Source organism: Aythya marila, assembly GCF_965140915.1.
Source record: "Aythya marila genome assembly, chromosome: 1".
Taxonomy (NCBI): domain Eukaryota; kingdom Metazoa; phylum Chordata; class Aves; order Anseriformes; family Anatidae; genus Aythya; species Aythya marila.
This window is the reverse complement of record NC_139042.1, coordinates 141,390,821-141,418,013: the sequence shown is the minus strand read 5'-3', so window position 1 is coordinate 141,418,013 and position 27,193 is coordinate 141,390,821. Positions and strand designations below refer to the sequence as shown.

Genomic DNA, 27,193 nt, shown 5'->3' with positions numbered 1-27,193 from the left:
TGAGGGTCATCTGGTCCAACCTGCTGCTCAAGCAGGGCCATCCAGAACAGATTGCCTAGGACCATGTCCAGGTGGCTTTGGAATATTTTCAAAGGAGGAGACTCCACAACCCCTCTGGGCCACCTGTGCCAGTGCTCAGTCACCTGCACAGTAAAGAAGACATTGAAGAAGGATATTTCTATAGAAAATTTCAGTGGAATTGCCCCATCAACTCCTATCCTACATTATGTTTTATTGGAACAATTGCAACTGGCTCTGGTTAGGTATTTAATATGAATTATGGTATACAACCAAAAAAACCAAAATGAAGATAACCAGTAAAGCAGGTGGGGAAAAGTAAAAGTTGATTAAACAAGATAAGGTTTTGAAATGTGTTGTGGAAGAGGTGTGGTGAAATGGTTGTGGTAAGGCTGGTCTGTGGCTAAGACTTTGGTAGGAGAAAGCTGTTCTGAGGATAGGCATGAAGAAGGCACACAAGAAAGATAGAAGAGAGATGAATGAACAGCAAAGAGGAGGCAGAGTAATGAGGTAATCAACCTTTCAAAGTAGTTAAACTTTAAGTGCTTGAAATGTATGAAAAGCTCGAACGAAATCTTTGGATCCTTCAGTTTTTTGCTGCTAATGGGCAAACTCCTGCTTGTGTAGCAAGGACTGCAGAGAAGCAGTGTAAGATCTTTACTGGCCAAATTTCTTCTGCTCTTAGACACAAGAAAATTCCATATAAAAAAAAAAAAAAAAGGACAAACTCCCGTCCAGGCATGAATAAGTAGTGTGTTAATATTTGATTGAAGAGAAGCAAGACTGACCTTGGAAGGATTAATGTGGGTCTGTTGAAATCTTCATTAAAAGGGCTGCCCAAAGAGGGCCTCTATCAGTCGCACACATGCAGTCTCAGGAAGTGCAGTCATGTGTACTTGTGTAGCTAGCAAGGTCAGCACTGAAGATGAAATAATTAACAAAGAATTAAAAATGATAGTCTCTGACTAGTTTTAATCAAGTAAGCATTCATGTGAGAGAATGAGAATGCCTTAGAAGTTAGGCGGCTCTTTGTGGTGCTCCAGACTGACCTAAATTTTATGGCCATGGTTTTTCTGCAAAATCTATAAATACTTTGGAAAAGAAGAGGGAGGGGAAGTAGAGGGAGTGAGGTAAGGAGGGGGAATGAGAATGAAGTAAAACTTTTTTTTTTTTTTAATGGAATGCTAACCAATCCCTTGGCAACAAAGCCCATGTTTATTTTTAATTAAAAAAATAACATAGCTGGGTTGACTTCAGTTTTCCCAGCTGCTATTCTTCCATCACAACGGCTCTCTGGCCTGTTTTCCCTTGCTGATTTCTTTCATCATTTGCACTTAGCTTATATGTGTTACATAGATTTTATGTAATATTTCCTACTATTGGAAGTAAAGTTAACAGTCTAAACAAGTAGCTGGAGCTCAGTCATCTAGATTCTCATCTACAGTACCTGAGCATGCCCTTCCTTTTCAAAAAGTAACAGGTGTGACCAAGATAGCTTTTTTATGTGCACATTCCATGCTGTTTTATATGGCTGCCAAGTGAGGAAAGATTTAAACTGTATACTGAATTTACGAGTTGTAGTTCATTAAAATAAATGGACTGGGTTTGGCAAGGTTCAGGTATCACTGAGCACTGGGGTAGTGTTTGAAGGCTGACAAGCAGCCTTGGTGGTTTTTCTTTAGGTGATCAATTGCAAACTGCTAGTTTTTGTGTTTGCGCATTAGGTGAAAAGGTAGAAAATAGACATGCATAATAGGCCTTGCCCAACAACTTAATTTCCTTGTACTATGGGGCAGAACAGGAAGAAGTTGGGACAATGGTGATCCATTCCTCTATATGTCATGACAGAGCTGATGACTTGTATAGCGAAGATGATGTCCACCCCTAAAAGTTGGTTCCTGAGTGACTAAAATTTAAGATTTCTGTGGACATTTAGAGGTTCCTGAATGTTCAGGAGCATCTGGTGCTTTTTGTGGATGTTCATAAGCTAATTAAAGTTGAGCTGTTAATGCTGTAGCCTTAAAGGTTCATATACTAGTCCCAGCAGCAATGTAAGCTGACAGCAACAAATTTACAATTATTCCTGAAGAGAAATGTAGTTGCTGGGGAAAACAAAACAAAACAAAAAACAACAACAACAACAACAAAACACAACAAAAAAAAAAAAGAACAGTGGTTTGCGGGGTCACTGGAACCAGACCATGGAAGAAGATATAATTATATGTATTAATTGCCAAACAATGCTGCCACTGGGACTGTCTTTGCAAAGCGTGATTTGCATTCATTCCATATATAATATGACCATTAAAAAAAAAAAAAAAAAAAAGATATTTGCACTGGTTATTCCTGAATAAGTGGCAGTATTTTGGTGTACTATCTTTTTTCCTGTGGAAATTTAGCTCTGCTCATATTGCCTCAGTTAGAAGCCAGAAACGCAAGCACAAATGAATATGAATGATCCTAATCTGAATAAATATTGCTACCCAAGCATTTTTAAGGCCCAAAAGTATTTGAAAAAGATTGGAGATTTCTGGAATAGGCAGCTTTGGCTAATTTCTAGCTTATTGTTTTGTCATGTAATACTTTACGCCTTCTAAAAATTGGTTTACTTTGGGTTAGTACTTAAATATTTAATAATAGTCAAATAAAATGCAATGCTTGTGGTCAGTTGAATGGTTTGTCCTAAGCTCTTTATAACAGATTACAGCAGTAGTGAAATAACGTGTTTTGAGCTGACTCTTACTAGGAGAATGCTAGAAGATTATCTTAGGAGGAAGGTGGTATGAACTGGAAAACTGAAAGAAAAAAGGTATTCGGTACAAACCTGAAATAAATCCTGAAGCACTGAAAGTGGAACCATATGTTCCCCTCCATGAAGTTTGGGAACTTTCATTCTTAGAGTTACATTTTGGCTCATTATAGAAATGTTCCCCAAGGACTAACCTAGAAAACTTGAATTAAACCTTCTGCACTCCAGGGGAGGCAGTTCTCCAGAGACTTTCTGCTATCCCATCTCCAGTGAAAAACCCATGTGAAGGGAAGCCACGGAAGACGTTCACATGAACCTTCCCTGCTGAGGGAATGCCTTCATTTGCACAAAGCTCTTTTCTAAACTGCTTTATTTTTATGGGAGCTGTGAGCTCTAGGATCCTCAAATAGTAACTTTTAGTGCCGGCACTAATCCTGTCAATCCCAGTTCTCAGAACCGCCATTAATTAAAATTCCCTGAAAAGGACACAATTTGTAGAATGTTCCCTGTAGCTCCCTCTCTCCTGACACTCATCCCAGCAGTGTGTTCATGTTCAATAACTGAAAAAGACGTAGAAGAGGAGAAAACCAGAGCTTTCACAAGACAACCTTTTTGTTATTACAGACTTATTTTGGCTGCACTCCTCTGCTTTTTTTGAGTAAATTCCTTCATTTGTCATGTTGAATGATGCTAGCAGCTGTCAAAATATGCTTTAAATCAGTCAGTTTCCATTTGTGGACTGTTGCAAGTGACTATTTTCTGAATTATTATGCAGTAATTTTTAATGGATTATTAATACTTGGATCAAAACTGTAAGCTTTCTGTAACCCTTTTCTAAATGGGACAGTAAACCCCACTCTTCTTGCAGTTGTTAGAGCAGCTAACAGCAGATACTTTAAAAGTTTTGCAGCAGCGATTGACTGGATATCTCAGGAGATGTAGATTTGCAGGGAATTCGGGACTTCTTTTTATCAGTAAATATTTTCCCTCAGCAGCATGTTCTGTTGCAGACACGCCTGTACCCACTGCCAGTGATGTAGGAGAGTATATGTTCAAACTCTAGATGATCAAAAGGGATCCTTGATCAAGCTTTGGTTTTTAAATTTAAAAATGTTTGTCCTTCCAGATCAAAAATTCAAAGGGAAAATGCTTCTGGCATTGGCTTTCTCTTCCTGCTTATGTTGCTGCAGTGTTGGGGAGACAGGTTTACATGAGAACAAATGGCTATTCTGGAACAGGCTTGGCCTGTTTTTGCTGCCACTGATGTCCATGAGACAGCAGACCCTGTGTGGAGCAAGCAAAGAGCACAACCACTCTTTTTTCCTGTGGGCAGTAAGTGCTGAACAAAGCAGGAAGAGATGAGGAGTCTGGTTTTCTGCTAATGTGAATGCCACTGTGGTGTGGTTAGCAAATGGTTTCTGCTTAGTAGCACGCACATGGCCAAAGAAGGAAGCAAGTGCTATATTTGTGTGCCTGGGGATGATGTTCAGCCCTCATCTGCTCATATGTATGCATACTTGGCTTATTTGTTAGCCTCTACTTTCAAGAATAACAATGCAAAGAACTTTTGCAAATGCGAAGTCTACTTCCACTAGGCATGAGCTATATCTTGTCCTACCTTTTGGTTGTGTTTAACTTCAGGAAGCAGTTCTCTTGTATTTCCTGTCTCATACAAGGCTGTATAGAATAAAAGTCTGTATTTGTGTCAGTCATTATGTCCAAAAGTTGCTCCCTTCACTGAGGCAGTGTCATTGTCTGTGTAGGAAGGATGATCACCAGAGTCCTAGGGAGCTCTACTGCTGAGGTTACTGCAAGGATAACTGGCATTTTAAGGTAGTTGGCAAGAAATATACCATTGCCTGAAACTCTAGGTCAGCTGAGTCGCTGTTTAAAAGGATTTCATCAGCTTAGATGAAGGGAAGAGACAATTCTCTCCTTCACAGGCTCTCTTCTAATGTGTACACTGTCTGGCATGGTTTTAAAAACCAATCATGATTATAAGGTCTGATTCAAACTGTAATTGAGAACATTCATTGAGCAGCTTAGCACATGGGTTGCAGCGTGCTCAGGGTGCCCCAGAGTCCTATTCTGGCAAACCATTCTCTGTACTGCTATGCCCATGGTGTTGGGAGGGGATGGAAAGTGGTGTCCATGGGGCCTCCAAGAAGTTGAACTGCAAAAGGTGGGTGGAAGTTGGAGAAGGATTTTTTTCCTCCCTGCTCTTCAGATCTCCACTATATTCTGCAGCTGGGCTGGAAGAGGCACTGCTGACAGCATGATTTTCCTCTTCTCCGACTATTTACCTCCAGACCCTGAACACATCTGGACAATCAGGACCATCAACCTTGTATGTTATGCAGCCTGTGTGGTTCATGATCTGTAGTTCAACCAGAAAATGTGACAGTGGGAAACCTTTCCCTGCAGCTCACGTTCTCCATGTGAACGTGTACTTATTGATATTTTTCTGCATCACTGAAATCCTCTTCACATGAGGCCACAGAAAGAGAAAGCTATAATGGACTGAGTGCTTCATAACATCTGAAAAATAATGGTGGTATGTACACAGAGCTACATATTTAGAAGATGAAAATATTTCACTGAAAATATCTTAATAGTCATTCTTCAGCTGGAATTAAGATGACACTTGAACTCCAAAGCCTTTCTTTAATAATATATTAATGTAACAATGTTATATTAACTTCTCTGAGTATAGCTCTTGGATCACAAGTTTATAACACGTAGTTTCATCCCTTCTGTACTTGGCTTTTAAACTCTTTGGGAGCAATAACTACTTTTTTGTTCTGCTTTTTGTATAGCACCCACAGAGATGGAGCTTGGCAATACTACTGCAGTCACAATTCTAAGACTGACAGAAAAATTGGGAACTTGGGGGTGGCTGCTGCCCTCTGGGAAGTATTGCTCAGATAGAACAAACTGTCCACATTCAGCAGAGCATATATGTGTGTGTGTAGCCTGAAGGCAATGGGCTTTAACTATGGTTTTAAAATTCAACTCTCACTTAAGTGTAGTACTGCAGGACAGTTAATAGCTGGTTTTTATTTATGGCAAATGCTCATGTTGTGTTCTGATAAGCTGCTCAGAAATGATGAATTGAGCAGTTCAAAGCAGACAACCCAACTCCCCGTTTTAGGTCATCCTGAAAAAGAAATTCCTTGGGCACCTGTTCGGATAGTAATGGGTGCATGTGAGGCTTCCCATGCCCCTCTTCTGTTGGCAACACTTATTTGCCAAATGCTCTAATGAAAAGCCTTCTTTGTGCACATAGTATGTCTGAGGAAATGTTGAAAAGTTTTATTAAGTGTTCCTTCTGTAATGTCTTTGTAAGTAAATAAACTATCTGGCAGTCCTGACATAAAAATTAAAAGGAGAAAAGGACATCTGGAAGAACTGGATAAGCAAAGAAATACCTCACCTACACCATTTATTTAAATGGGGGTTTGCACAAGAGCCAATACTGAAATCTATCGACAAAAATTCCTGCTATAACTGTAACAAGATTTATATTTAACATCTACTCTCCATCTCTGTGAGATAGAGGAGTGGGTTAATGACAAAAAATAAAGGTGGAACCAGATTCAGGGGTGCCCAGTGAAAGGACACGATGAAAAGGACACAAGATAAAATACAGAAAATTCTATTTAAACATAAGAGGTTTTTAAATCATAAATGATAAACACTGGAAGAGATTGCCCAGGGCGTCTGTGGGGTCTCCATCCTTGGAGATACACAAAACCCAGCTGGACATGATTCTGGGCAACCTGCTTTGAGCGGGGAATTATACTAGATGATCTCCAGAGGTGCCTTGTAATTGGAACTGTTCTGCGATTCTGTGAAGTGAAATGATATTTTTTAAGATCCAGGGAATCCTTTTGCCTAATAGATTAGTAACTCAGAATCCGATAAACTGGATTAGCTCCTTTGTCTAAAGGAGTTTTAAGGCGTACTCTCCAACTATTCTTTATGGTGCTTCCATTCTCCCCTACTGATGGTATTTCTCTTTCTTGAATGATTAAATATGTAACTGGGACTAAAACCCAGTTATGCTAATTCTAAAGCAGCTTCTTAAATATTTTGCTGTTGGGTAATTTGCAATTGCTCCATTATATGTTGTGCAACGAGAAACACTTTCTATTTGCATACCACACCTAACTGCACATTAGGTGAGTGAACTTTCAGCTGGGAAGTGGCATAGCTGAGCCCAAGTGTCAGTATGAAGGTTTATTTGCCTGCCCAAAGTGAGCTGTGTCTTCACAAAGCAAATAATTATGTCATGGGACACTGTTATGGGATTTTGCTGAATATTCATAGCTACTGAAAATAATAATAGGAAAAAGCTGCTGTGGAGATCAGTAAATACACAGATTCCACCTTTGACTCTGGTATTCTGGAAGCTGCAAGTTGTTGTAAGCTGGAAGAGTATTTGTGGGAAGCATCATTATATATGTTCCCTGCTTTTATGTTTTACCCTAAAGATCTGGTATTAGCCAGTTGCAAGAGGCAGGACACTGAGCTATTTGGATAAAATGGAGCACCTGCAAAATATATATTAGGTAATTGAGCTCTATAACTTCATTTCTATTCATAGCTACTTGGTGAAATGAAACTGAATTTATGAAAAGAATAAGGGGGGGAATTAAACCATGCTTTTTTTTTGGTTGGTTGTTTTCGTAAAAAAACAAAACACATTTAGATGTGTCAGGTCAATTTCTGAATGGCCTTGAATGTGGCTTAGTTTCTCCAGTTTGTCGAATCAAGATGATAACAATTCACTCTTTTCTTAAATCACAAAATACTTCTGACAAAAGCATTTTCAAGAACTTATGATAAAAGCAGAATGTTTTGATTAACATTAAAGCTGCATTTAACTGACTACATTAGCTGAGAATCTAGTACCTATATTAGCTGGGAATTAAGTTCCACTGTGTTCTTGAATTTCCAATGCTGGGAGTGTGCTTAGGTCTGCAATGATGCTAATGCTATTGCATGAATAACAGCAGAACGTGAAGCTAGTGTTTATGGTTGGGGATATTCAAAGAACTGAAAAATTGATTTAAAAAAAATCTACCAATTTTACCACAGAAGATTAGAGCCCAAAATGTGTCCAAACCCTAGTGATGTTACTTGGATTGGAGGGCTTAGCTTTGTGAAGTCTGTTTTTCTACCTGGACCTGAACTTCCTTCATGCTTAAATTGTGTGGAAATTTCCTGTTTGTTAAAATGTTTTCAGCCCTCCGTGGTCAGCTCACGGTGGAACTGTGGTGTGATAGAGGTTCTCTGGGACAGCAAACACTGAGAAAACATAATTCAGTGATTTTATTCATGTCAGAAATTATGTTGAGCTCAATTCATAAAAATGTTGCTTTAGGACAGATCAACTGCAAAGAAAATAGCAGAAGAGGGCTTTATTGCTGTGGGAAAAAAAAAACCATACATGGATTGTCTCTCTCTCTCGCTCTCTCTTTTAACTCTTGAAGAGTTTAGAAGAAAGCAAACAGTTTGAAGTAGAAAAAGCCTGTTATAACCAGGACCCCACAGAATGCATACCTTCATGACATTCAGACTGTGTTTGATGAATGTCAAGTGGTGCACACTAAAAAACAGAAATGGGCAAAGTCAGCTTTTCTGGGTGCTGAAAATGTTTGAATGAATTCAGTGACCTAGAAGGGCTTTTATGCTATATATGAGTCAGAGCTCTGTGGACTGATGTAGCCCAGACTTCTCTTGCTTGTAAACAGGATTAACCAGTGAGATGACAATGATTTGAAGCTCTTGGTTGTTCATTTCAGCTCTCAATGTCCCCCTCACCTTGCTCTCTTCTGCTATGAGTTATATGCGTAGTAACAGTACGAATTATTCATCATATCTCTTTTCTTTTTTGAATCTAATCTAATCTCTTTTGAATTTAATATTGAAACTTAAAATGGAATGAATGAAAATCTTGCTTTTGACCAACCCCAAAGTTTTCAGTAATTATAAATCAGACAGGTGTCTATAAAACCCAGAGATCAGACTGTAAAACCATTTTTGAAATTGCTGAATAGATTACATCTCTCTCAATTACATCAAGTCCCACAAAGTCTGTGAGTTTCCTATGAATAACCAGAAAGTAATACTAATTATGGTCCCACATTCTAATTCTAAATTACATTTAAAATCACTGAAGCTTATTTTTGGTATTTTCTCTGGCATTGACATGTTCTGTATGAAGGTCCTTGGGTCTAAAGAGAATGGATCATGCATAGCATTCTGAAGAAAGCTTAGCTTCTATTTTCACTGCTCTGTGTGTGTATACTGCCAAGTTGGTAGCTCAATGAAGAGTAAGTCTTCAGAGAAAACTCATTCTGCTTCAATGAAGCCTGTTCTTTCTGTATTTCTTAGTATCCATTAGGAGTTTCTACTAGATCACCCACAAATTGTTGTACTGCCTTTGAATAAGGATTTGAACTCTTCAGTTCTTTGAACTCTCTGAACTGATGTTTACAGAAATGTGGCCATGCTGGGTCCGAGCAAAGGTCTCTCCAGATTAGTATCCTCTCTCTGAGACATTGAGATTGTCACAGTAAAACAAATGAAAGGAGGTGGGCATGGAATGTGGCAACTTCTGCTTTGGGACCTTCTGATCTAGAGGTTGCATCCAGGCTACTACTATATCTCATAGCTGATGAAACAGTCATTCATGATTTTTTTAATTCTTTCTTGAACCATAGTTCTCATATGACAATAAACAACATTTAGTGTTTAAAACCCATTCAGTATCTTTCTCATACAGTCTCAATCATCTTTAAAATGGAAAAGTCTTCCTCTACATAGTCTCTTAGTTGGGACCTTTTTTAGTTTTAGTGACTTTGAGAGCTTTTGGGAAATCTGTTGTTGGTCTCTAGGTTACAGAGCTGTTGATAGTGGTTTTATCAACCTTGCAAAATTTTTATTTTGTTCTATTTTATTATTTTTGTTTTATACTAAAGTTTTTGGTTTTGTTTTGCTAAAGACAAGTTCATCAAAAGCATATGAAGAGTATTTTTTTATATGTGCAATTACTGTGCTATTGCTAAACAAGTTTCTTTACTTTTATTTATCTACAGTGATCACCTCTTGTTTCTGCAGTCATCATTTTGAATTCATCAGCATCTGGTTACTGAAAGGTTCGGAATATTTCCTCTGATTGCCTTCCTGCGAGTATGATTAAAGTATTTACCTCAGATTTCCTTGTCAGAGGAAATCCGATGGTATTTCTGCATTTTTTTTTTCCTTCTGTAAGGATTTTTCCTTCTGTAAAGATTCCACACCCCCACCTCCCCATGCTTGCCTGCCGTTTTGGAGGCTGATTCAAAACCAGTGGGCAGGGCTGCAGTCAGTCCATGACTTTTATTCCTTTGGAGCCACTGTCACCACAGTCTTTCTTTAGAACAGATACTAGATTTAAAGGATTTTATTTTTAATTTTATCTTCAAATCAAGATCTTTGAATTTTACCATAATCATTTTGTGGACATTTGGCTGTTCTTCTGGTAGCTATTTTTATTTCTTCATTGGATTTCAGCAAGTTTTCTGCTTGCTATGAGAGTCTTAAATCATATTTACTTGTGTCTTCTGTTCTTTTTAGAGCAAGTGTGGGCTCTGGGGGGTCTGTGAGAGTCCAAGTAATCATGTTTGCTGACTACTTCCAACACGTGTGAATTAGCTTTTTTTTTTTTTTTTTTTTTAAATGTTCTTTCACTGTCAGAGCCAACAAAAAATGTAAGGGCTCACAAACCTTTTAAAGGAAGTGTTTATAATGTACATAAACTTCACCCCCTCAATATACAGAAATTCCAGACTGGAGACATAGAGAAGACTGGCTCAGAGTTTAAGCAATGCCTATGATAGCAGTCTGGTGGGGTCACAAATATTGCACCAGGGTCAGGGCATCTCCCTTATGTACCTTCATCTTCAGTGAATTCAGGGTACACTTTGCTTCTTATTCTCACTGATGGCTGAACATGCTTTTCATGTGCCTGGCCCTCCTATGTATCTCTGCTCCGTTCTTCCTCTTTTTGGCAAGAGCGGTGTGGAGGAGGAGAGGGACATGGCTACAGACTGAACACTGGTTGCATTTCCTTTCATCTCCAGCAGCCTCCCCCCTATCAGGAATGCTAGTTCTGGGCCCATTTTAGCTGTTTTTGTCGTTGTCCTTGGGGAAGCAAATTTAACTTTATGTACACTTCAGAGAAGGTTTGTGCAAGTGCTGAATGGACTAATAATTGTTGCAGGCTGTTCTCTGCCGATTGCTGTTTTTGGAGTTCGGCATTACTTTTAGTTTTAGAGGGGACATTTAAGACTGCAGACAGAAATTTTGATATTCCTAAATTAGGAATTTTCTGATTCAGAATGAGACTAAACATTCTAAAATTTCCCATGAAAGGATTCTTCCAGTGAGATCACTGAATTTAAGTTCCTGCATTCTTTCTTGGGTGGTACCTTCAGGAAGTACCTAAATTCCTTAAAAATTTGACCCAAGGAGAGGGAAGATATTTTTTCCAAAAATCAGTGAGATTAGAAATGCAAGTGTTCTCTACCCTATTGCTTAGAATAGGACATGCAAAGAGCACTGACTGCCCTCCAGAGTTTTTCTGACAGCTCAGCAGCTGGAGTTGTACTTCTAGACACATCTGAGCACGCACACTGTGATGTTGAAACAACCCACTTCAGTTGCTTGAAACTGAGACTTGTAGTTCAGCGTGTTTCTGATATGATGCCGTATTTTGATGCACAAGTTGTGTCTGAAAATGCACTGTCCTTCAGTGACTCATTCATCTGCTCCAAGTGGAGCCTCATTTGTCTAATGCTGAAATCCTATTGTACTTGCACAGAACTTGTCAAAGTGGTTGAATCTTGTCATGAAGAAAAAGCAAAATCTGATGATAACTTCCACGTTTAATCTTCTCCAAACTGTAAATCTGGGCCAATGGGAGGATGGTCTCTAGGGGACATGAATGTAAATACCATAAAAAACGCCAGTAGTTGCCTTTAGAAAAAACATTAAAGCAAACGGTGTGGACCATTTGGTAAAGAAAAGACAAGCGTTATCACCATAAAGTACTGGAAGCAAAGCACATCTCTTTATCTGAGTATAAAATGCATTAATATAGTTTAGTATTAATTTGACAGTTCTGTAACTCTTCCGTTTATTCTTGAGTACAGCCATGTCTGACTTTGGAAAACAAATTGTGATGTGCTTGTATAAATTGCTTTCAAAAAGAAGAGATACCGTATAAGGTTAAGGTTCAAAGTCACTGGCTAATGATGACTGGTTTTTATCTTGTTTGGAAATGTACATTTTGTTAAAGCAAGATACTTTCCATTGGGAAACATTGTGTAAGAAAGGTTTTGGTCATCTTTTCTCTTTGATGTTCAGGACTGAAGGCATTTCTGTATAATCTCCAAAGCCTAATATTTCTGTGGCTTGATTGTGGTGAGTTACACCAAGATGAATGTAGGGTCTTCTTTCTCTCATCTATTGTCTGCTGTTTGGAAATGGAGATGCAGCACTAAACCTTGTTTGAGTTTCCCCATAGTTTTTGGAACTTCAGGCAACCTCTACGTGCAGCTGGGACATTTTTTGATATGATGAGAACCTGCTAGTTTTTGTGTAGCATTGCATTCTTGAAAAGCTATAAAAGCCTACTGTTTGGAGTTTTATTTAGTTTAATACCAGTGGATCAAGCCTAGAAAGGAATAGTGTCTTTCTTCCTGATGCAATCCACAGTCCCAGGAAAATGTGATGAGTGCCATACAGTGGCTGCTGCATATCATTTTCTAGGAAAGTCTTATCGCTTGAAAGAAATTTGCAGCTGAAACAAAACCAGAGCATCATTTAGATGTATAAAGTTATGCTTCATTTGAGGGTGAACCAAAACAAGTAAACCTGCTGTGACTCATCCAAAATTTTGGATGAAGAACATTTTTTATTTTCCAGGAATTACACCACCTAGGAATTGTAAAACTGACGCACTGAGTAGTGGAAGAGAAATCTGCTTCTAATAAATCGTGCCTTGCCAGACAGAGGTTTAAGAACAGAAGAAGAAAAAATCTGAACAAGCACAAGGATCATATGTAGGGGCAGATTCACTGCTGTGCTCGGAGTGAAGGGAGTGGAGTTGATTATCTACATCTTCCCAGTAGGTAGGGAGCAGATATAGCTCGCTGGAGAGGATGTGGCAGGAGCATGCTGCGCTTTGGCTCTGTTAGCTGGCAAGGAGTTCTTCAGAAAGCAGTGCCAAGCACAGCTTAGGCACAGCAGAAGCTGTATCTTACTGTCTTCTGTGCAATATTAACCTTCTAAGGCAGGAAATGCATGCACTGAGGGAAAGATAGGCTGGGAGCTGGAATTCTTCACTCTTCATTGACAACTGCTCTTTCTTAGCTCAGTTGCAATAAGCTCTTCTGCCACCTAAAAACTGCATTACTGATACTTCTGCTTTGAACTTCCTGGGGATATTGTTCGTTTGGAGTACTTAGATCTCTCAGAAACCCAGGGACAATTGTTCAGAACCCCAATAATCATATTACTGCACAACATTATCAAAACAATCAAAAAACCCACACCAAAACAGTATTTCCCTGTTCTCAGGATGTTGTGAGATCTTGTATACATTTTGATGATGGTTTTGGATTATGGGAGGAAAGAGGCTTGGTCAAATACTTCTAGGTCATTGGGAAACAGGAAGTATGTGAAGTCTCAAAGGAATATCTTGTCTGAAGCTAGTGTTGTAGACTCAGGTGCTGTGGAGGATAGCCTCAGAAGTGCACCAGTGCCGTTAGATATTTATCTGAACTGAGCTTGAACTCTCCGATGTCTGGAAGTTCCCCTATGTCTGTTTTCCAAGAAGAGCCTGATCTTTGCAGCTCTTTCTCACATGAGCGCTGTGGGTTTGGAGCTGTTAAGTCTTTGGACTGACTCTCACTTCCACTAAAGTCCCTTTACACAGCTCAGGCATTAGGGGATCTTAAAATGAGACTAGATGACATTTAATAGTGTAAATGAGAAACAGGTCCCTTAAAAAAAAAAATAAAAAAGAAAGAAAAGTAAAATTGGCCTTCCTTGAGTTGAGTGCTGACCTTGAAAAAGCCCTTAAAGTCTCTGCAGGCAGGCTGAAATATTTTTAGGAGAACAGATACCCCAAAATGCAAAAGATTACCTGAGGCAAGTGATTTTTTTTTTTTTTTTTGAGAAAATTATTTTCTGCTACACTTGGTACCCACATGTCTATCTTAAAGCTCTATTTATTTGTCACAGATCTTCAGAAATGTTGGTGTAACTTTCTTACCCGTCTTCAGGAATTTTAACTTGTTAATTTTAAACATTTTTGTATATTCCTGTTATGTGATACATTAAGGATTCCATTTGCATTTTGAATTTTGGGGATTTTTATGTGGGGCAATGTTTAAATATGTTTTGAGAAGGGGAAAGCAAGAAAAGCTGTCATCCATCAACTGGTATTAAGTCCAACTTTGAAAGTTTGATACAAACTGAATCTGACTGTTAGCACAGACATGATACAAATTAGCTGTGACTTTATGATACCAGCTGTTTCTCTGACAGGGTAAAAGGGCACATAACTAGAATAGCATCTTTTGTTGAAAGCAGTGTTTCCCTTTGTTAAATGTGGGAGCCTCAGGCAAAAAATTATAGTCCATAGTTATGTGACATGTGCAGTCTGCAACATGTTTGTGGAGCTTGGGGGAGCTTTTTCCTGATGTTTTTCAAAGGCAGGGTTATCATAAGTGTTCTATTTTTGCTAGTTTTATCACTTAAAGACAAATCTCTGTCATGTTTTTTCCTTGTGTTAAAATGGAGGATAATCTAAGTGCTATTTTCTTTACAAGCACAAAGAAAACATTGAACAGGCAAACTCAAGAAAAGTCTGCAAAACTGAAATCACAAATCTCAAAGTAAAATTTAGTTTCATTTATTATTTTTTATTGATTGATTCCCACCAGCTATTTTTCCTTACTAGATTTATTATTATTATTATTATTTTTTAATTCCATAGAAACTAAGCCTACATACAAAAGTCTTTAACAAACTAACAATCAACAGCTGATTATTTGTTAGCATTAACTGCGTATAGCTTACATGTATTGAGGTGGTGAATTAGTCGTAATGCAGATGCAGGGACACAAGAGCCAGCTCCATGCAGTCACATCTTGGTCAAATCTCACTTCTCCCCTACGGCATCCAGTGCCTGTACAGGATGGGTGCCAGGCGCCTTGAGAGCTGATGCACCTGAGGAGCTTTGTGTGGAAGCAGCCGGGGACTTTCCTTGTTTCCAGAGCTCATAAAGCTTACTCAAACTGAAATGGCTCTGAGCGAGAACATTTGAGTGACTTTACATCACTTTGTATCTGTGTCCCCACTGTGTATCTGTATGACCTTAGCATATCCTCTGACTATGTCAGGCTATATAAAATTGGCTGTAGCATGTATCTAAACTGAAACAATGTGATTTATTAAGCAATTGAACTTATCTCACTTCTGCCACTTTACTAAGAGACAGTAAAACATTATTAAGATTTCAAGATTTACTGTTACAGAAAATAGACATACTCTATTTGAATCAATTCGGTAATTTTAAAAAGGGAGGTATGACATCAGTATCCTGGTGTCTAACTAGAAGTACTAAGAACAACAATATTTAGGCTAGAACGATGAGAAGCAAAATTTGGCAGAATATCTTATGAAGTTTCTTAGGCTAATGATCACCAGTGCTGGCATTAAACTGAAAATATCTGCAAAGCACAGTGCTGGTTATAGACACAATTAGACTAAAAACAGGCGGGAGATGCTGAAGAACATACCTATCGCTAATGCACTCCAATAATCTACAGGAGAAAAGATCACATGGAAAGCTTGAACCAGTAGCAGTGTAGCAAATGAACAATGTGCTATCAAACTTATGATAGCTGCAGTTGAGTTTTATATCTATGATGTCAGAATCATCATAGCACCTCTTGCAATATCATATGCAGAACATCTCATACTAATTTCAATCAGAGAAGGGATGCTAGCCTTCAAATCCCAGGATTTAAATTAACCTTTTTATTCTCTGCAAGTACATCTAATGAGAATGGCATTTTCCCTCATTTTGTATTCTAAACAGCTGAGTTCTACTGTTCTGAACTTCAAAAAAGTTGCTATATTCTCCTATATGACAGTCACATTCAGTGGTGAAAAATACTGGATCCGTTATGGGTATTTGGGAGAGAACAATGTCTTGTCTTGGCTGTGTTAGCTGCCTCGTGTCCTCTTTGGGCAGACAATTTCAAAAACTAGAGGAGGACTGGGACCACTGGAGAGCACCCTGCATTTACTTGGCAGATGGGAGAGTACTCCTCATGTCAATTTGTAGTTTATCATAAAGAAAGTCCCTTTAAGTGCCCCCTGTTTTGTAGAAGATGATCTTGCAAAAAGATTCACAGTGTTTCACGCTCTTAGGCCTCCTGCTGGCTCACTGCAACCCTTATATACCTTTTTCTCATCTTCATTAACTCATAAGGGTCAGAAACTGTTTACTTGTCATGGTTATTTAGTACCATGCTCTGTGACTTGTCTCTTTGGAAGCCTCTGCAGGCAAAAGCTCCATTCCGTGTTAGTAAAAACGGCAAAATTCGGTCCTTAAAAATGAGTAAATGCTAAGGACTTGCTTCTTTCACATACAGGTGAATTAAACATTAGGGTAATCCTTATATTGTTGTGTTAATAATACAGGTTCTTTTACTTTATCTTCTTTTCCGTTCCCTTCCCTTTCTACTTTTCTTTAGTTCTACCAAAATCAAAGCACAGATTTCCCATCCTTCTCATTTAAAAACAAAACAAAACAAAAAAAAAAAGAGGAATAAAAACATTGCAACAAAAGCAATAAAGGATATTAAGCATATCAAAATATTGAGTCTCCCTATTAAAACAGAGCTCACGTTGATGGAGGAAACAGTGTCTATAAGCAACGATCTTGTTCAAAGTATGGAAGTAGGCTCCAGAACCAACCATCTCTAAACTTGTTTCACTTTTAAAACCTTGCATGAGGATGCCAGGATCCCTTTACTTAAATGACTTAATTTTCAAGCAGTATGAATCATACAGCAACTGCACAAGCTCTTGTTAGGCTGTACATGTGTTTGTTCTTTAGGCAGTAAGAAGAGAATCCAGAACTGGAGGTGATTTGAGTTACAACTACTTCAGGGGATTTTTTTTTTTTTAAACATTCCTTCTAGCAAATGCAGTTTAAATGGGTTTGTTTATATGGCGTGGAATTGGAAAGGCCCAAACTAACCAGGCTTTACACAATGTGGCCTTCTTCCAAATTAATCTAAAATATTTTAATCCCTCTGGAGTTCCTTTATCCTCTGCATCTGTGCTGTAGTGGAGACACATTTTTAACATTTCTTTGAGGAAAATTACCTTTCTTTCCCTCCAACTGTATTCAGCAAGGTCAATGGAGCACTGTTATATGGTATTTAAACATCTGAGATTCATCATATATCTGCACACCAGAAAGAATCATCATAAAAGGTCTAATGAATCCCGACTGCTAGCCAAGCAAGGGAGTCCCCTTACGGATACTGGGTATTAGAAACAAAGAACACATACAAAATACTGTTTTTACACTTTAGCTTTATGCAATTAAGAATTAAGCTGCCCCTAAAGAAGAGGGCAAGGGTGATTTGTGACCCCCAAGACAATTTCAGTAAATCAAATGGAGCCAAATTCTGAAGTCATTGTGTGGACTAAGATCATTGCCAGGTAGGAAGGTGACCACTCACTCTGTGGGACCAGACAGGGCCTGAGCAGGAGCCTGGGAGGGCTTCTTGCTCCTGAGAGAGGAGATGCTCTGAGTCACAGGCAAGCTTCAAACCTGACTATCTCAGCTTCTGGCTGTGTGCCGATACTTGGTTTTATGGCCTTTTGGTTTTCTAGTTCAGTAGCAAGTTTACAGGACTGAACTCATTTCACAACACAGGAACTGAAATACTGAGAGATAACTTTCCCCCCCCCCCCCCCCCCCCCCCCCCAATCTTTCAGAGGTCTTCTCTGAAATATTATTATAAAGGGTGTTTTTATTTGAAATACCATTATATAACTTGCACTGCTACAGATTACGCTAGAGCTGCTTTAATACCATAGTTTATTCTAGACTTGTTCTTCCCATGAATACTGCTAGGTCATGAAGTTCAGACAGTTTTAACAAAGTTCAAATAAGCATTTGAACCTCTGAAGGAAAAACAATATGCTGTAGACCTCAGTTCTGTGAATTTACAGGGTTTTACCAGAGATTTTTTTCTCACCGCTGAAGTCCTGTGGAGCCTGCAGAGACACTGGAACTTCTCTGCCACCCTGCTCCAGGCTTTGTCCTTAATCTGAGTATGCTCTGCTTTTCCCAACTACAGCACACATCATAGTGCTGGTCTCCTGCCCAAGGGGCTGCAGGGTGTGGGTTGTGGGATGACACTCCAGGATAATGATCCATTAAGATTAGTCACCTCAGGGTGTCCCTGCTTTTGAATGAAGAACTGTACCTACCCCAAACACACTTTTCCTATCTTTTCATATAGTCAGAGGTATTTTGGGCCCATTGCAAGCCATATAGTAATGGAATAAATTCCAAGTGCAGCAGGAGACCACATTGGAGGAAAAACTCTTTAAGTGCCAAGGGCATTTCTTTTACTTTTCTTACTGAGACTGGAAAATATTCCCTAAATAATACATCTGGATGTAGAGGAATAGAGAGGGAAAAGATGAAAAACAATCCTTTAAATTCAGTAGGAGCCTATTTTAATAGCTTGTTTAATCTGCCAGCTGGCACAGCATTGACTTATTGCTACACATACTTTAAGGAGACCTATGTAGTTCTTGGAACCAAGTTCATATTAAGTTGTAGAAACTTAAATATTAATAAATTGGCGGGACTGCTTTTTGGTACTTAATAGAAATCAAGAAACTGCTTAGTCATCTCCAAAGATATTTCTGTCTCTCTCTCTCTTTTTTTTTTTCTTTAAGTGCAAATGCCAAAATAATACGGACTTAAAGCAGTAGCATAGATAGTAAAATAGTAAAAGCTCAGATCTGCCCACTCTGGAGCATGCATACATCCTTCAGAATTTGTAGTCATATATATTCCCTGTGCAACACTTTGGGCAGAGTTTTCCTAATTTTCTTTGTGACTCCATTTGGTTTCAAAGACGTACATTATGAGTTTATGCTGAGGAGTCTTGGCCAGGAGAAGAACTGGTGCCATCTTTCTGTGGATTTTCATTTACAGTGTGTTGCAAGTAATATCATTTAACAGCTGCTTTAGAATATATTATGCTTGTCTTTTATGAGACTGTAAATGTCCGTGCATTTGCTTTTTACCTCGTTTTGTGTGAAGGTATATGGGTGCCTGAAATGCAGTGTCAGCTATGTAACTAGTATTTTTACTTTGTTCCTAAAAAGTTAGGGTACATCAAGAAGCATGTCCCATGTTTTCAATTGCTTTCAGCATTAGAAAAGCAAAGGAGAAACGATTTAACTGCTGACCAATCTGTCTTATGTTTAGTAATATCCAAAGTGACACTTGTCAGTATTTACAAATTGTAAAGTTTGATTTGGTCCAGGTAAGCACTGGAAAATCTGGCCAATTTACTCATGTTTATTTATGAATTTCAGATCTGGATTTATTTCCTTTGTTCACCTTAATGGTACTAATGGTACTAACTTTATTTTCAGGATTTCTGTGTTGGGTATGAATTGTAAAAATCCTCTAAGTTCTCAAAGATTATGATAGGGAATTTAGATTGATCTTTTTCTGTATTCCTTTTCCAGATTGTACTTCTTTTCTCAGACCTCTTTTCTTCTCCTTACCTTCTGTTCTGTTGACTTCATAACGCCTTCTCCACATCTTGAATAGGGAGGGTATCCTTTCAGATCGCCACCCTGCTGTATCATCAGATCTTGTGAGTTGTGAAGTAGCCACTGTGAGGAGGCCTCTGTGCATTTGTCAATCATAACTTCAGTTGTGTTTCTGGTTGCATCATTTTGAAGGTGGCGTGCAACTTTAAGGTAGAGTTCAGCTGATTTTTTTCTAGCAAGTCCATTGCTAAAGATGAGGTTACTGTGTTGTGAAAAATAATTTGCTTAGTAAACAAACATAGTCTGCTTTCTCTATTTGTCGAGCATTTGCAAATAGAATGGAAGTTGTCTTTTCTCCACTTTCAGCCTTGTGTTTTGGTTTTGTCCAACACTTTGTATACAAACAACCTGGCTTTGTCTCTCAACTGTGAAAAGTGTGCTTCATGTTCTTTCAGTGCTTAGAAATTAGACTGTGTGCTCTGTCTCCCATTCTGAGCTGGATGAACCTAATATGGCAAAGAGAGAGGTTGGAGGAGCCCCCACAGGGTTTTGGGTTCCTAAGGTAGATGTCTTAGGGAAAAGGTAGTAGATAATGCACAATGCAGAGACTTTTTTCATTATTTTTTTGAAGAAAAATTAAACATTTTTGTTTCTGGACCACACAGACATGGTCTGAAGCACAGTTCCTAAAAAAAAAATAAATAACGGATTTTTTTTTTTTTTCTCTTGGTACAGGTTTCAAGTGTAACTTTCCTTTGTCACATTCATACAGAGACAGTGTGTATGCCTGTGTGCTCTCAGCATTAAGTGTACAGGGTACTGTCAGGGCCTCACCTGTCTTGTTTATTTGAGGCTCTGTTGAAAGTTTTGCTGTTTCACTGAGAAGGGAAAGTTGCACACGTTACTGATGTAGCAATGTATTGCAGTCACCATGTGTGCTGGCAACAAGCATTTGTGCATGAATGTCTAGGTAGTCAGATTATTGTCAAGATTACTTCACAGGTTCTCCGTGCAAGTCTTATGAGGGTAACTGGAAATATCCTAATATTGCAGTGTCAGGTTTTATGCTGGCTCATTCACAGCATATGAGTATCATCTTGCTGGTCAGTTTTCTCTTGTAACAAAGCCTCATCGCTGTCCCGTCTTCTGCTTGTTGTTTGTGGTGTGTCAGTGTTTCCATGCTTTCAGCTAAACCTGGCATGAAGATAGGCCAATGACGTAAATTTCAAATATGGCAAATGGTTTGCTGCACTACTATTTTGTGGCACCCTGTTTGACTTCTCCTGTCAAAAGACTTTGCGGTTTTTGTTGCCCTACCTCATCCCTTTAAAGCTGTCACTAAACTCATGCATCGATTCTTAACTAAAAAGACACAGAAGTACTGCTTATTAGAGATAAATTGGTAGAGCCACTTGGATGGAACAATTGGAGTTTCATTTGTTAAGATTACTTTGAAAATTTGAGCTGGAAAAGCCCAATATAAAGTTCAGCACCTGATTTAATTCCTGGTGGATTTCCACAGATTTCCATGATGTTCTGCCATGAAGTAGCACCAACCTTTGGCTAAAATGTGTATATTGTGGTGACATACATTGTGTCTTTGCAAAGTAAATGTACAGGAACTGGGAGGGAAGATGTATTAATTAAAGTTCTAGAGCAACAGACAGGACCTTCGGTATTTATCTTTCATTTCTCCTGAGGAACTGTTTAGGTTCAAAATGCTTAATATCTCTTAAGGGATGAGTACTAAGATCAGCAAACCAAAGAACTTTAGAGGTATTTCTGTCTTTCTTTCTTTATTTTTTTTTCTTTAAAACTGTAGGGATGACAACTAATACTTGGTATTGCTGCTTATTGCTTGTTCAGTAGAGCAAGAAACAGAAAGCCCTCAACTCTCATTAGAGTTTATGACACGCAGCACTAGGCAGAGCTGGATTTTAAGGCTTCATGTTTTAACAGGAAAAGAAAAAATAGTTGAAAATACAAATACGAAGCCACAGTAAGCTGGCTGCATTGTACCTTCATATTATTTTCTATTACTTTTTTATGACTGACTATGTAGCTTAATATATAATGATTTTGTATTTAAAGTGTGTTCCAGAAAACACGTGGAGTTTGCAGTCTGGCTGAGTAAATGTTGCTGTTGGAACTTTACCTTAGACCTAGTTGGACATTTTATTATTTTTAATGGTATTACTTTGGCTTTTTAATTCAAGGCCCGAGAGATGCAGAGGAAGAGTGTGAGTAGTGTACTAAAATGTTCATGAAACCTATTTGGAAACAGATAAGTTCACATAATGTATTGTTGAAATATTACATGTGGGCATGAAGGTCAGCAGGTGTGGCACGAGGGTAGGACAGGAGAAAAGCACAAATGAGAGGGATGGGAGCAGAGTAGGAGAAGTGAGAAGTCAGGGAGGCAGAGGCTAATACTTCCCATTGCTATGGGTTGCTGACACTGATCAGCTCTGTGCCTGGGAGGGTGAAACTCTTGCAAAGGCAAGTATGGAGAGCTGTACTGCTACTGCTGGCTTCCATGCCAGTTCTAGTGCAGGAGAAATGCTCCTGCAGTTGGACAGAGCAGCATTTTCCCTGGCTGATGCCTGCTCAGCCTGCTCCAGACCTTTTGCCAGAGCTGGGACTGCTGCTCCGTGCACGAGGCAGGACACCCTGCCTTGCATCACATCTGCCTGCATTTCCGGGCCACTAGCACTGCTGGGCAAGAGCCCCCTGCATGCTTTCTGCTCCTGTGGCTTGTCCTGCCTCTGTGTTTTTATTTATTTATTTTATTTTTTTCCCTCTAGTAGAAATCGATGGGAAAATTAGCTTTGCTTGTACAGGCCAAGAGGAAATACATTCCCTATCATTAATATGGTCTTGGCCATCTGAGCTGGATCTAACCTGTTTCTTGGTGATGTTTGTCGGTTGTTTCCTGTTATGAAAAACCAAACAGCTCCTGGCTGGAAAGTGTTGGCTTGGGCATTGTTTTTCCACTCTCAGAGATTTTAGTGGGACGTGAAGCTGGCCACCCGCCAGAGCATTGCCATGAATTTCAACAGTCAGGCCACAGATTTGCGGCAAAGCCTGCAGGAGAAGTTAATGCATGATGTGGGGTTTCTTGTGATTGCATTAGTATGATGAAACTGAATGTCTTTCCCGGTAAAAGTAGTTGAGAGATAAGGGTAACCAGTGAATGATATCTTATGAACCTGCTTCCCAGTGTTCAAGTGCAGTGAATGTAAGTCAGATCTTTTCTTGGGTCTAAGCATACACTGTTTTGTAGACATAAAATCCCTCTAATTTCAGAGTGTTTTGTATTTCTGGGTTGGGTCTCTTTCCCATTACCTAGGATATATACTCATTAAACTGTAGTAAAAGCTGATGCAATTTTCAGCTGCCCTATATATCTGCAGAAGAGGCTATTACCTCAGTCATGACAATATGAGAAAAAAAATTATTTCTCTTAAATTAGCATAGCTAGAATTAAAGAAATTCTGCCTTTAGATTTGTGTGCACAAGTGTATGAGAGGATGAAGTTGCCTATATTGGCACAATCTGAGAGCATACCAGTTTCTGACATGCAAGGTAAGCTCACTGATCCTTTGTATCATATATCACAGATGAACTTGGCCTGCTAGGGTGGAATCCAGTCCTGATTGAGGTCTCTGGGAAGTCTGCCAGGGACAGGACCAGGATTTCAACTCTAGCCTGTATATGAATAATATTTCAGTATCTTCTGATCTTTGGGGACAACATATTTGAAATATTTCAGAGGACACTTGAAGGGGGGAGTCAAGGGTCAATCCTTCTAACATGAGAACCAGTGGTTGTGCCAGCAGCTCCCAGCTAAGTGTTGTTTCTTCCTTTGTCTGCTAATGGGAAATGATAGACAAATGTCTCTGAGGATCAGGGGTGGGACCTGTATATGCAAATCCAAATGTCAACAGAAAGCTCTGCCTGACTCTTATGTCAATGTGCAGTAGGAGAAAGATGAGGAAGGAAGTGAAAGGAGTGGAAAAGGCATACTGACACTCAGCCTGCCTGAGGGAATAAAGGCAAATGGTAACTTTCCATTGCAACTGGCTGGCTGTGAGATAATAAGTCTTGCTGCTGCATGCATTTTATTATATTGCAGTGTTAGCAATAGCAAGCTGGGTGCTTGCTAGCACCTCCAGGATGGTGTAGTGCTCCTTTCCCACTGCTGAATTAGATCATTAATATGAGAGATGGGCTGAAACAGATACCTACAGCTTCAAAGGCTGTTTCAAAAGTTACCCAAGCAGATATATTTAAAGGCCTGAGCCTTTCAGGTGCAGTTCCAAGTCGTGAACTGGCATGGACAATGTCCTATGAAAGGCTGCATGTCAGTGTTTCCCTGTTATTCACGTGGGGGTTGGAACCAGATGATCATTAAGGTCCCTTTGAGTTCCTTTATTCCAGGTTGTTCACTGGCTTTTCTTCACAGATTCAGTGGTTTGGATAAGCCCATGTAGATGGAAGTGAAGCAGTCTGAGAACAGAAACTCAGAAACTTTGACTTGGAAAAACCTCCAAAAATATCTATTTATTTATTTATTTCTGATGCTAAGTGTGAACTGCACTTACTTGATTGGTTTGCTAATGATGAATTTTCATTGGAAGTTCGAAGAAGTCTTTAATGTTCCTTCCAAGGCAAATCATTGTATGATATGATAGAGTATATCTTCTGTATATGTAAATAAGTACAAGAGTTCATTATCTGCAGTCAACTTGAATATTTGGCCAAAATTACAGTAGCGATTAGAGATCTCGTTTTACATGAAGAAAAAAACAAAACAAAACAAAAACAAAAACAAAAAAAGCATTTATGGAGAAAAGAAAAGCCTCTTTAAACATAGGCTTTGCTGTTGGTAATATATAATTGCCAATCATATCCAATGTTGCAGTTTAAAGAACGAGCATATATGAGGTCTGACAAAGGACAAATCAATCCATTGAATTCCGCCTTTCGACTTCAATGCAGTTGTGCTTGTTTCTGAAAGATATGAGTGTCACTGAATGCTCCTAATACAAAATTAAAAGGGAAGTGGGGAAAATCATTTCCAAATGCTTTCTGACAGATTTTCATAGAAAACAGATTTATTTGTTTTGACTGAAGATAGATTAGGGAACTCTAATTCTCCCAGATATTGCAGGAGAATGTTTGTCATATCTGTGTTTCATGGATGCCAGATTAAACAAGTTACACTTGGACAACAAGTGTAGCTCTTTGAGTTACTCTCAGCTACAAAAAGGGCAACAAAGTTGTTCTGGTATCACATTTGGGGTAAGGGAGGCAAGAAAAAAGAGGGAAGTGGTATCTATCCTATATCTATCCTATAGATACAGTGGATGTTGTAGCATGAAGCTAAGTGAAGTAAATATTCTTCATGCTTCTTACTGACCATTCTTTTATTGACATTTTAAATGTCAATAAAGGTCCACACCTCCAAGCCAGGGATTTTGGACAGATGACATGGAGACAGATGGGAAAATGAGATATCCAACTTAATGGGGTACAACTCACAAAGCTGCTTGCAGTCTCAGTTTATGTTGAGATTTAATGAGACACTTGATCCTTTTTGTAGGAATACCAAAAAGAAAGAGGGTGATAACAGAGTAACTGGGTTTTGTGTTACCACTTGATCCTGCAGTGAGGACGGCTTGGAAGTCAGAGCCCCAGCTTCATGTATGCAGAAAAACCGTGTAGTTGGGCTGGAAGCCCTGCCTTTCTTACCCATCTGTAGGAAAGGCTCAGAAAGAATTTCCCTTTATCTTTGGGTGTGGCTTTTTTTCAGTACTAATGTTACAGATGCATCTAGTGCCTGTGACTGAAACCAGGGCCTGGTTGTGCTTTAGCATGCTGCAAATCCACAGTGAGACAAATTTGCAGTCGGCAGAGATGGTATACGGACTCACAGGCACAAATCTGGCTAAGGCTTGGTCTCTAAGGCCATAAAGTAAATCAGAGGTAGAACTGAACAGGAGTATCCACAGTTGCTGGATTCACTCTGGATGCTAGGCAGTGGGCCATGCTATTTCATTGCCCTCCCTGTTCTGTACTGTGTTATTTCAGTTCTAAAAATGCCAATTCTCTTTGTGCCATTCCTGCCTTCAGCTGCTCAGGATGCAAGAGAAAGAGACAAGGAACTGGTTATGGTTTCTTTTATGAAGGAACTGGGTATCATCCTTTTTTTTCTAATCTAGCCCTTTTCTTTGCTTCCTTTGGGTCCTAAAGTTTCTACCAGCTTCTGCGGAACCATGGTCCCACAGCCACACTGGTCTGTGCTGGTACCTTGCTCACTTCAACATGAGAGGCTTATTGGGTTGCTAAAGGAAGGGGGATGCACGTGGTGTACAGTTCCACACAGATGATGTGTGTGGCTGTAGATGAGAAAGGAAAATTAGCAGAAAATCTTTCCTGTTACAAAGAAACCTAAGGCTGAGTCCCTTTGGTCCCCTCCAGCCAATGAAACTGTATTCTGCCCTGATTTTTTAATGAATGATATGCCAACCTGCTGAGAGGGGAGTCCGGCAAGCGCTCTGGTCCATGCTCTCTTGCATGGGCAGCAATCACATTTTTCCATCTGCCTAGATGTCTGTGTGAAGGTTGCTCTGGGCATTCATGGCGCCAGACCAGTGAGCGATCCTGCTGTGAGGAAAGGGACATGACTTTCAGGCCATTTGTGCTTGAAGGCCACCAAGGGGAAATCTGCAGTTGTTCCTCTGTGCTGGGAGGGACAGGAGATGGCATGTGCTTGCACAATGCTGTCACCAGACGCGGCCGCCTTGCAGCCCGGTGCAATATGCAGCCGTGCTATATTAGGGAATGTGCTCTGGCTTGATGTTTCTTGGCTCTGCTAGGTGGAAGCTGGTACACAGGCTGGCATAAACTAGGTTGAGTGCTCATTCTGTGTAATGGAAAGGTGACTGGCAGGTCTAGAAAGAAAGGCATCTCCGTTGGCTAAAGACCTGAGTAGCAGTCTGCATTTTCACTTCCTTTTTATCAGTCTAGCTCATCTGTTTTTAAGGCCCACTGGGTGCTGGGTTGTCTCTGTAATCACTGCTGGGGACAGGGTGAGGACAGAATTAAACCTGAGCCAGAGCAGGAGGTTATTTAGCTCTTCATAATGGAATTAAATAGCTGTGTGGTTTTGTGTGCATTTCCACTTAGCCAATTTACTCTTTGCCATCGAAAAGTATATTCCTGTTGGTTACTGTTAAAGTATCAGGTCATATATTTACAATTACTGTGCATTCGTCTGATTTTCCAATTGCTGAAAGCTGCAAGAAGACAATTTTAAACTCTTCCACAGGATGAGGAGGCATAAAGGGGAGATGGATTTGCATGCGTGTGTTTTGTACCAGAAGGGATTAAATGTGTCTGTCCTTGAAGGAAGCACTTTTTTGCAAGACAATGAAAAACTCAACAAATTTTAGCAATAAACCCTTGTCAACTGAAGATCAAAGGCACTATGTGAAGTGCAGAGATAAAAAGGACAGAGGCTCTGGTACTGCTTTTGAA

At 39.4% G+C, this 27,193-nt stretch overlaps 1 protein-coding gene across 4 annotated transcripts in view; it reads left to right on the top strand.

The window, feature by feature from the left end:
- CALD1 (caldesmon 1) overlaps positions 1-27,193 on the top strand; it is a 192,529-nt gene that overhangs the window by 69,782 nt on the left and 95,554 nt on the right. For 2 of the 4 annotated variants that reach the window (XM_082773433.1, XM_082773435.1), the window contains exon 3: positions 9,871-9,930. The exons of the other annotated variants lie outside the window; for them this stretch is intronic. The gene's annotated coding sequence lies outside the window, so the exon portion shown is untranslated. The remainder of the gene's footprint in view (positions 1-9,870; positions 9,931-27,193) is intronic. 4 annotated transcript variants of the gene reach the window in all.